Raw genomic sequence first — 10,199 nt, 5'->3', positions numbered from 1 at the left:
TTGTACATACCAGTTGTGTTGCTCCTGGGAGTATGGGTTCGAGTCACTTCTGGGGTGTGAGTTTTCAGTTATATATAAATATATATATATATGTCGTACCTAATAGCCAGAACGCACTTCTCAGCCTACTATGCAAGGCCTAATTTGCCTATTAAGCCAAGTTTTCATGAATTAATTGTTTTTCGAATACCTAACCTAACCTAACCTAACTTTTTCGGCTACCTAACCTAACCAAACCTATAAAGATTGGTTAGGTTAGGTTAGGTTCGGTCATATATCTACGTTAATTTTAACTCCAATAAAAAAAAAATCACCTCATACATAATGAAATGGGTAGCTTTATCATTTCATAAGAAAAAAAATAGAGAAAATATATTAATTCAGGAAAACTTGGCTTATTAGGCAAATCGGGCCTTGCATAGTAGGCTGAGAAGTGCGTTCTGGCTACTAGGAACGACATATATATATATATATATATATATATATATATATATATATATATATATATATATATATATATATATGTCGTACCTAGTAGCCAGAACGCACTTCTCAGCCTACTATGCATGTCCCGATTTGCCTAATAAGCCAAGTTTTCCTGAAGTAATATATTTTCTCTAATTTTTTTCTTATGAAATGATAAAGCTACCCATTTCATTCTATATGAGGTCAATTTTTTTTATTGGAGTTAAAATTAACGTAGATATATGACCGAACCAAACCAACCCTACCTAACCTAACCTATCTTTATAGGTTAGGTTAAGTTAGGTAGCCGAAAAAGTTAGGTTAGGTAAGGTTATGTAGGTTAGGTAGTCGAAAAACAAATAATTCATGAAAACTTGGCTTATTAGGCAAATCGGGCCTTGTATAGTAGGCTGAAAAGTGCGTTCTGGCGACTAGGTACGACATATATATATATATATATATATATATATATATATATATATATATATATATATATATATATATATATATATATATATATATATATATATATATATATATATATATATATATATATATATATATTAGTATATTTTGGTAGCAGTCTTTCCTGTAGACATATATTATTAAATATGACCGAAAAAGTAAGATTAATAATTCTAACACGAATTTTCTCAATCCTTCGTACATTATGCTTCACTGTTGGAGGTAAATCAAAAATCACTTCTCCAAAATTCATTTTTATTTCTAGTCTGACGCGACACGGGCGCGTTTCGTAAAACTTATTACATTTTCAAAGACTTCACAAATACACAACTGATTAGAACTTGCGTTTCCCTGATTTTATATCTACATTTGAGTGAGGTGGGAAGGGTGATGTGGCATTACATTTGAGTGAGGTGGGAAGGATGATGTGGCATTAACACAAGACAGAACACTAGAGGATATTAATAGGGTATTAAAAGTATCAACACAAGACAGAACACGAAAAAATGGGTATTGAATAGAAGTGTTTGTAGAAAGCCTATTGGTCCATATTTCTTGATGCTTCTATATTGGAGCGGAGTCTTGAGGTGGGTAGAATATAGTGGTGCAATAATTGGCTGTTGATTGCTGGTGTTGACTTCTTGATGTGTAGTGCCTCGCAAACGTCAAGCCGCCTGCTGTCGCTGTATCTATCGATGATTTCTGTGTTGTTTACTAGGATTTCTCTGGCGATGGTTTGGTTATGGGAAGAGATTATATGTTCCTTAATGGAGCCCTGTTGTTTATGCATCGTTAAACGCCTAGAAAGAGATGTTGTTGTCTTGCCTATATACTGGGTTTTTTGGAGCTTACAGTCCCCAAGTGGGCATTTGAAGGCATAGACGACGTTAGTCTCTTTTAAAGCGTTCTGTTTCGTGTCTGGAGAGTTTCTCATGAGTAGGCTGGCCGTTTTTCTGGTTTTATAGTAAATCGTCAGTTGATTATTAATATCCTATTAATATCCTCTAGTGTTCTGTCTTGTGTTAATGCCACATCATCCTTCCCACCTCACTCAAATGTAATGCCACATCACCCTTCCCACCTCACTCAAATGTAGATATAAAATCAGGGAAACGCAAGTTCTAATCAGTTGTGTATTTGTGAAGTCTTTGAAAATGTAATAAGTTTTACGAAACGCGCCCGTGTCGCGTCAGACTAGAAATAAAAATGAATTTTGGAGAAGTGATTTTTGATTTACCTCCAACAGTGAAGCATAATGTACGAAGGATTGAGAAAATTCGTGTTAGAATTATTAATCTTACTTTTTCGGTCATATTTAATAATATATATATATATATATATATATATATATATATATATATATATATATATATATATATATATATATATATATATATATATATGTCGTACCTAGTAGCCAGAACGCACTTCTCAGCCTACTATGCAAGGCCAAATTTGCCTAATAAGCCAAGTTTTCAGGAATTAATGTTTTTTCGACTACCTAACCTACCTAACCTAACCTAACTTAACTTTTTCTGCTAGCTAACCTAACCTAACCTATAAAGATAGGTTAGGTTAGGTTAGGTAGGGTTGGTTAGGTTCGGTCATATATCTACGTTAATTTTAACTCCAATAACAAAAAATTGACCTCCTACATAATGAAGTGGGTAGCTTTATCATTTCATAAGAAAAAAATTAGAGAAAATATATTAATTCAGGAAAACTTGGCTTATTAGGCAAATCGGGCCATGCATAGTAGGCTGAGAAGTGCGTTCTGGCTACTAGGTACGACATATATATATATATATATATATATATATATATATATATATATATATATATATATATATATATATATATATATATATATATATATATATATATATATGTCGTACCTAGTAGCCAGAACTCACTTCTCAGCCTACTATGCAAGGCCCGATTTGCCTAATAAGCCAAGTTTTCATGAATTAATGTTTTTTCGTCTACCTAACCTAACCTAGCTTTTTTTGGCTACCTAACCTAACCTTACCTATATATATAGGTTAGGTTAGGTTAGGTAGGGTTGGTTAGGTTCGGTCATATATCTACGTTAATTTTAACTCCAATAAAAAAAAATTGACCTCATACATAGTGAAAAGGGTAGCTTTATCATTTCATCAGAAAAAAATTATAGTAAATAAATTAATTCAGGAAAACTTGGCTTATTAGGCAAATCGGGCCTTGAATAGTAGGCTGAGAAGTGAGTTCTGGCTACTAGGTACGACATATATATATATATATATATATATATATATATATATATATATATATATATATATATATATATATATAAAACTAAGCGTCCCGTAAGACTTGGGGGCCTCGGAGTTCGAACAGCAACGCAAATCGCTGTTCCAGCCTTCCTGTCCTCCTTATCAGCATCCGACGACCCTTGTGAAGGAAATTCTACCTGCCCACTTACATCAGCTGGCAGGTGTACATGATCCCAATTTTACACGCTGTGCCACAGAGTGGGCCTCTCGTGCAGGCCAATCACCTCAACCACCATCCCCAAAAGCCCACAAGCAATCCAGCTGGGATTGCCCCATTGTAGACCAAGTTGCTGCAGAGTGCCTGGGTGCTGCAACAACACAACATGACAAGGCTCGCCTCACAGCAGTAGCAGCACCACATGCAGTGGATTTCCTGTTAGCAACCCCAATGTCGGCAACTGGCACGCGTCTCACACCACACGCCCTCCGAATTGCTGTGGCCCTCCGCCTTGCTACCCCAATCCACACCAGATATAGGTGTATTTGCGGCGAGGTGGTGGCTGACAGGTACGGCCACCATGGCCTACTCTGCCAAAGCACAGGGGGATGGCACTCGAGGCACAGTGAAGTTAACGACATCATCAAGAGGAGCCTCACCACAGCTGGATGCCCAGCTGAAAGAGAGCCCCGTTACCTAACGCCTCGTAACTCTTATGCTCTTATTGGTCGCCCGGATGGTATCACAGTGAACCCCTGGAAGAATGGCAAGCAGTTGGTATGGGACTACACATGCGTATCAACCCTGGCTAACACCTACATTAACCTCAGTGTTGCACAACCAGGTGGCGCTGCCACCCACAGGGAAGCAGCCAAATCCCGTAAGTATAGAGAACTGGATCACCACTACAATTTTGTCCCCATTGCTTCTGAGACACTCGACGCCTGGGGTAAAAGTGCTACCAGTTTTTTGAAGGAACTGGGTTCTAGGCTCATTGAAACAACAAGGGACCCAAGAGCTGCAAGCTTTCTTTTCCAGTGCCTCAGTGTGGCGATACAGAAGGGAAATGCGCACTGCATCCAGGGTTCCTGCCCACCATCTGAGGAGCTGGATGAACTCGACAACCTATGATAACCATCTTTGTAACCCATATGTAACTCCTTTTTTGTAACAAAGTTCAAATAAAGTAAATATATATGTGTACATACAAAAGAATGGGGGTGGTAGGAGAATATAATATTAGTGTTCAGGGAGAAACCACAAGGTCTCCTCTGAATACTTTTTATTTTCTTCTCCTAGGCTATGGGTCCCCCACATTGGCACCAGAGGTGGTACCCTCACAAATTTTTATATATATATATATATATATATATATATATATATATATATATATATATATATATATATATATATATATATATATATATATATATATGCAAACAAGCCTGAATGGTCCCCAGGACTATATACAACTGAAAACTCACACCCCAGAAGTGACTCGAACCCATACTCCCACAACTGGTATGTACAGGGACGCCTTAATCCGCTTGACCATCACGACCGGACATAAGGAAGTGATAGCCGAGGCTATTTGAACCACTTCCCCGCCAAGATTACCATCCGAGTGCCGGCGGGGAAGTGGTTCAAATAGCCTCGGCTATCACTTCCTTATGTCCGGTCGTGATGGTCAAGCGGATTAAGGCGTCCCTGTACATACCAGTTGTGGGAGTATGGGTTCGAGTCACTTCTGGGGTGTGAGTTTTCAGTTGTATATAGTCCTGGGGACCATTCAGGCTTGTTTGCATTTGTGTTCCTCACGTGTGCCCCAAAGAATGGGGTGATTTGATAAAATGCTATGCCCAAGATTACCATCCGAGTGCCGGCGGGGAAGTGGTTCAAATAGCCTCGGCTATCACTTCCTTATGTCCGGTCATGATGGTCAAGCGGATTAAGGCGTCCCTGTACATACCAGTTGTGGGAGTATGGGTTCGAGTCACTTCTGGGGTGTGAGTTTTCAGTTGTATATAGTCCTGGGGACCATTCAGGCTTGTTTGCATTTGTGTTCCTCACGTGTGCCCCAAAGAATGGGGTGATTTGATAAAATGCTATGCCCAAGATTACCATCCGAGTGCCGGCGGGGAAGTGGTTCAAATAGCCTCGGCTATCACTTCCTTATGTCCGGTCGTGATGGTCAAGCGGATTAAGGCGTCCCTGTACATACCAGTTGTGGGAGTATGGGTTCGAGTCACTTCTGGGGTGTGAGTTTTCAGTTGTATATAGTCCTGGGGACCATTCAGGCTTGTTTGCATTTGTGTTCCTCACGTGTGCCCCAAAGAATGGGGTGATTTAATAAAATGCTATGCCCAAGATTACCATCCGAGTGCCGGCGGGGAAGTGGTTCAAATAGCCTCGGCTATCACTTCCTTATGTCCGGTCATGATGTTCAAGCGGATTAAGGCGTCCCTGTACATACCAGTTGTGGGAGTATGGGTTCGAGTCACTTCTGGGGTGTGAGTTTTCAGTTGTATATAGTCCTGGGGACCATTCAGGCTTGTTTGCATTTGTGTTCCTCACGTGTGCCCCAAAGAATGGGGTGATTTGATAAAATGCTATGCCCAAGATTACCATCCGAGTGCCGGCGGGGAAGTGGTTCAAATAGCCTCGGCTATCACTTCCTTATGTCCGGTCGTGATGGTCAAGCGGATTAAGGCGTCCCTGTACATACCAGTTGTGGGAGTATGGGTTCGAGTCACTTCTGGGGTGTGAGTTTTCAGTTGTATATAGTCCTGGGGACCATTCAGGCTTGTTTGCATTTGTGTTCCTCACGTGTGCCCCAAAGAATGGGGTGATTTGATAAAATGCTATGCCCAAGATTACCATCCGAGTGCCGGCGGGGAAGTGGTTCAAATAGCCTCGGCTATCACTTCCTTATGTCCGGTCGTGATGGTCAAGCGGATTAAGGCGTCCCTGTACATACCAGTTGTGGGAGTATGGGTTCGAGTCACTTCTGGGGTGTGAGTTTTCAGTTATATATATATATATATATATATATATATATATATATATATATATATATATATATATATATATATATATATATATATATATATGCATATATATATATATATATATATATATATATATATATATATAAATATGATATAAATATATATAAATATATATATATATGAATATATATATATATATATATATATATATATATATATATATATATATATATATATATATATATATATATATATATATATATATATATATATATATATATATATATATATATATATATATATATCCCCACAATTGGTATATATATATATATATATATATATATATATATATATATATATATATATATATATATATATATATATATATATATATATAATAATCCGGCAAGGCCGATTATTAGTTCAATTGGTTCGGCGGCTTATAAACTCTCTAAGTGGTTAGTCAAAGTTTTGTCCCCTTTAGTTGGTACTATTTCCAACTCACACTTGACAAACAATGTGGACTTAGTTAATAAGCTATCCACACTGAATTTAAATTTTGATTTTAAACTTATAAGTTTCGATGTGACCTCTTTATTCACTAAAGTTCCTGTTGATGATCTGTTAGAATTTCTACGTGAGGAACTGCCTAAATATAATTTGAGCTTGCAGACCAATAAAGTATTGGAACTTATTAAATTGTGTATAAAAGACAATTATTTTAGTTTTAATGGAAAATTTTTCAAACAAACATTTGGTATGGCGATGGGCAATCCCCTGTCCCCAGTTTTAAGCAATTTGTATATGGAATTCTTTGAAACAAAAATCTTATCCAGGATTATCCCGGCTAATGTGGTTTGGTATAGGTATGTTGATGATATTTTGTGCTTATGGCCGTGCAACAAAGACCAGATAGTTTTTCTTAATGAACTCAATTCTTTGGTACCTTCAATAAATTTCACTTGTGAGACTGAGGAGAATGGTACTCTTCCGTTTTTGGACATTATGATTCATAGAGTCACTAGAAAGTTCAAATTTAATGTGCATAGGAAACCTACCAACGTGGGGTCGTATGTTCATTTTTATTCGAATCATCATAGTAAAGTTAAACAGGCAGTATTTTCAGGAATGTTTCTACGAGCTTTGAGGGTTTGCAGCCCTGAGTTTTTTGATGAAGAGATTGCTAAAATATATGAAATTGGGAAGAGTTTACAATATCCTAAGATGTTTTTGGATTTCTCGTTTGTACAAGCCAAGCGTACGTTTTATAATCACGTCCCTAAGGCGAAACCAAAAATTATTAACTCATTGGTGGTACCTTATGCGAGTGGACTTGAAAAATTGTCTCTGATTTTTAAGAAACTTAATATAAATTTGGTGTTCACTAATAGTACGATCAAATCCAATTTAATAAAAAACTCCCCTGATACAGCAGGTTGTGTGTATTCGATTCCCTGCAATGATTGTGATTCTGTGTACCTTGGACAAACAGGAAAGTCCTTACAATTGCGGTTGTCACAACATGCTTATAGTATTAGAACTGCCCAAACGTCTAATGCATTGTATATACATACGAGTTTATGCGATCACAATATTAACTGGAATGGGGCAAAAAGCATTACCAATTGTGGGGATTTCGTGGAACGTAATTTGATTGAGTCTGCTCTAATCAGTCAGTGTCCAAATCTTCTTAATGTTAGTACTGGAATGTACAAACTTGATCCATTTTTAAGTTATAATATTGCACAACAGTTTAAGAAACAACTCTGATAGAGAGGCTTACAATGTCTCATTATAATTGTATATTCATATATTGTGTGTTCATGAGGCTTTTCTTTAATCTTTCATCCTTATTCTCTGATCGCTTAATCCTCTTTGACCATTCTAAGCTAAGCTATACCTGTTTTTGGTTAATTACACCTGACCAACCCTAGGGATGGGTTGGTCAGGTGTCGGCCTATATATCCTCCCCCTTCTCCCTTCTCCTTAGTCAGTCTGGTGTTGACAAAGGCTTTAACAGAGCCGAAACGTTCACCTCATTTCATATTTCTCTGTGGATTTTCCGCATATATATATATATATATATATATATATATATATATATATATATATATATATATATATATATATATATATATATATATATATATATATATCTATATATATATATATATATATATATATATATATATATATATATATATATATATATATATATCTATATATATATATATATATATATATATATATATATATATATATATATATATATATATATATATATATATATATATATATATATGTATATATATATATATATATAAGTAGTAGAAAGTATGCCAAGTCGTGTCCGTTTTGCTTTTTTCGAGGGACACGACTTGGCGTACCTGTTTTTCGTTGCGGTTTTGATGGGACACGACTTGGCGTACCTGTTTTTCGTTGCGGTTTTGATGGGACACGACTTGGCGTACCTGTTTTTCGTTGCTTTTTTCGAGGGACACGACTTGGCGTACCTGTTTTTCGTTGCAGTTTTGATGGGACGCGACTTGGCGTACCTGTTTTTCGTTGCAGTGTTGATGGGACACGTCTTGGCGTACCTGTTTTTCGTTGCAGTTTTGATGGGACACGACTTGGCGTACCTGTTTTTCGTTGCTTTTTTCGAGGGACACGACTTGGCGTACCTGTTTTCGTTGCAGTTTTGATGGGACACGACTTGGCGTACCTGTTTTTCGTTGCAGTTTTGATGGGACACGACTTGGCGTACCTGTTTTTCGTTACCCCAGTGGGCCATGCACTGACATTGCTAATGGTCAATGACGTCACCCCGTCTTCATCTTCCCTGTATAAGTCCGTTTTCTGTTATAGTGTAATTATTCCCATTTTCAATATTTATAGCAAAGGGGGATTCAAATGCTGCCTTCTGTCAAGCCTAATGTGCAATGGCGTTAACCATTATAAGCTCGTTTTTTCACAATTAGGTATTACCATACAGTTTCCCATTGTCTAAGATCATTTTATAGCTAAGATTACATAATAATAATAACATAAGAAATGAGTTCAAACCCTGTTTACAGAACCAGTATTTACCCAGGTCTTTTTCCTAAATCTAAAACTTATTCCAATTTATGTCCATTGTTTCATGTTCTGTCTAGTGTTGATAATTTTAATAGTCTATTAATATTCCCCCTTTATCATGTCCATTCATTCACAGCTCTATCATGTCACCTGTACTTGCACCCCCCAGTTTCACGAACTTTTTTCGATGGCCGGTACTTGCACCCCCAGTTTCACAAACTTTTTTCGACGGCCAGTACTTGCACCCCCGGTTTCACGAACTTTTTTCGACGGCCGGTACTTGTCTCGTGTGTTTTTCGTTACAAATGGTGATGGCCGGTACATGTCTCGTGTGTTTTTTGTTACCTCATCGGGTAGCCAGTCTTCAATTTGCCTGGGGGTAGGATTAAAAGGCCGGTCCCAGGCATACCCAAATTTCGTTACCCCAGTGAACCTTGCACAGGCATCGCCAATGGTCAATGACGTCACCAGCTAGCCGCTGAGCGTTCCTGCACAGGCACGATCAAGGGGATTAAAAAGCCGGCCTGTGAGTCGTGTGTTTTGCGATACAACAGTGACCTTGAAACCTAATGTAAAATACCATCATCCCTAGTCTATTTTTAATTTCATATTTACTTCCAACCATCGCCCATTACATTTATCAAAGGGGATCATGTATGTGAGGGAAGAACATAACTTCAGCACTGCAAGAAATTATGTGTGTATTTTCAAGTTTGTCCCCTGCTGCCTGTATTTACCCAGGTCTTTTTCCTAAATATATAACTTATCCAATTCATTCCTATTCTGTTTCATGTTGATACGTTTAATAGGTTATTAATATTCCCCTTTACTAGGACCATTCAGTCACACCTCTATCATGTCACCCCTATTTCTTCTTCGTCATCGTTCTAGAGAATGTAATTTGAGCTTTGACAATATTTCTTAAAGGATCGTTTA

Source organism: Procambarus clarkii, unplaced genomic scaffold (assembly GCF_040958095.1).
Source record: "Procambarus clarkii isolate CNS0578487 unplaced genomic scaffold, FALCON_Pclarkii_2.0 HiC_scaffold_146, whole genome shotgun sequence".
Taxonomy (NCBI): domain Eukaryota; kingdom Metazoa; phylum Arthropoda; class Malacostraca; order Decapoda; family Cambaridae; genus Procambarus; species Procambarus clarkii.
This window is presented reverse-complemented; position numbering follows the sequence as displayed.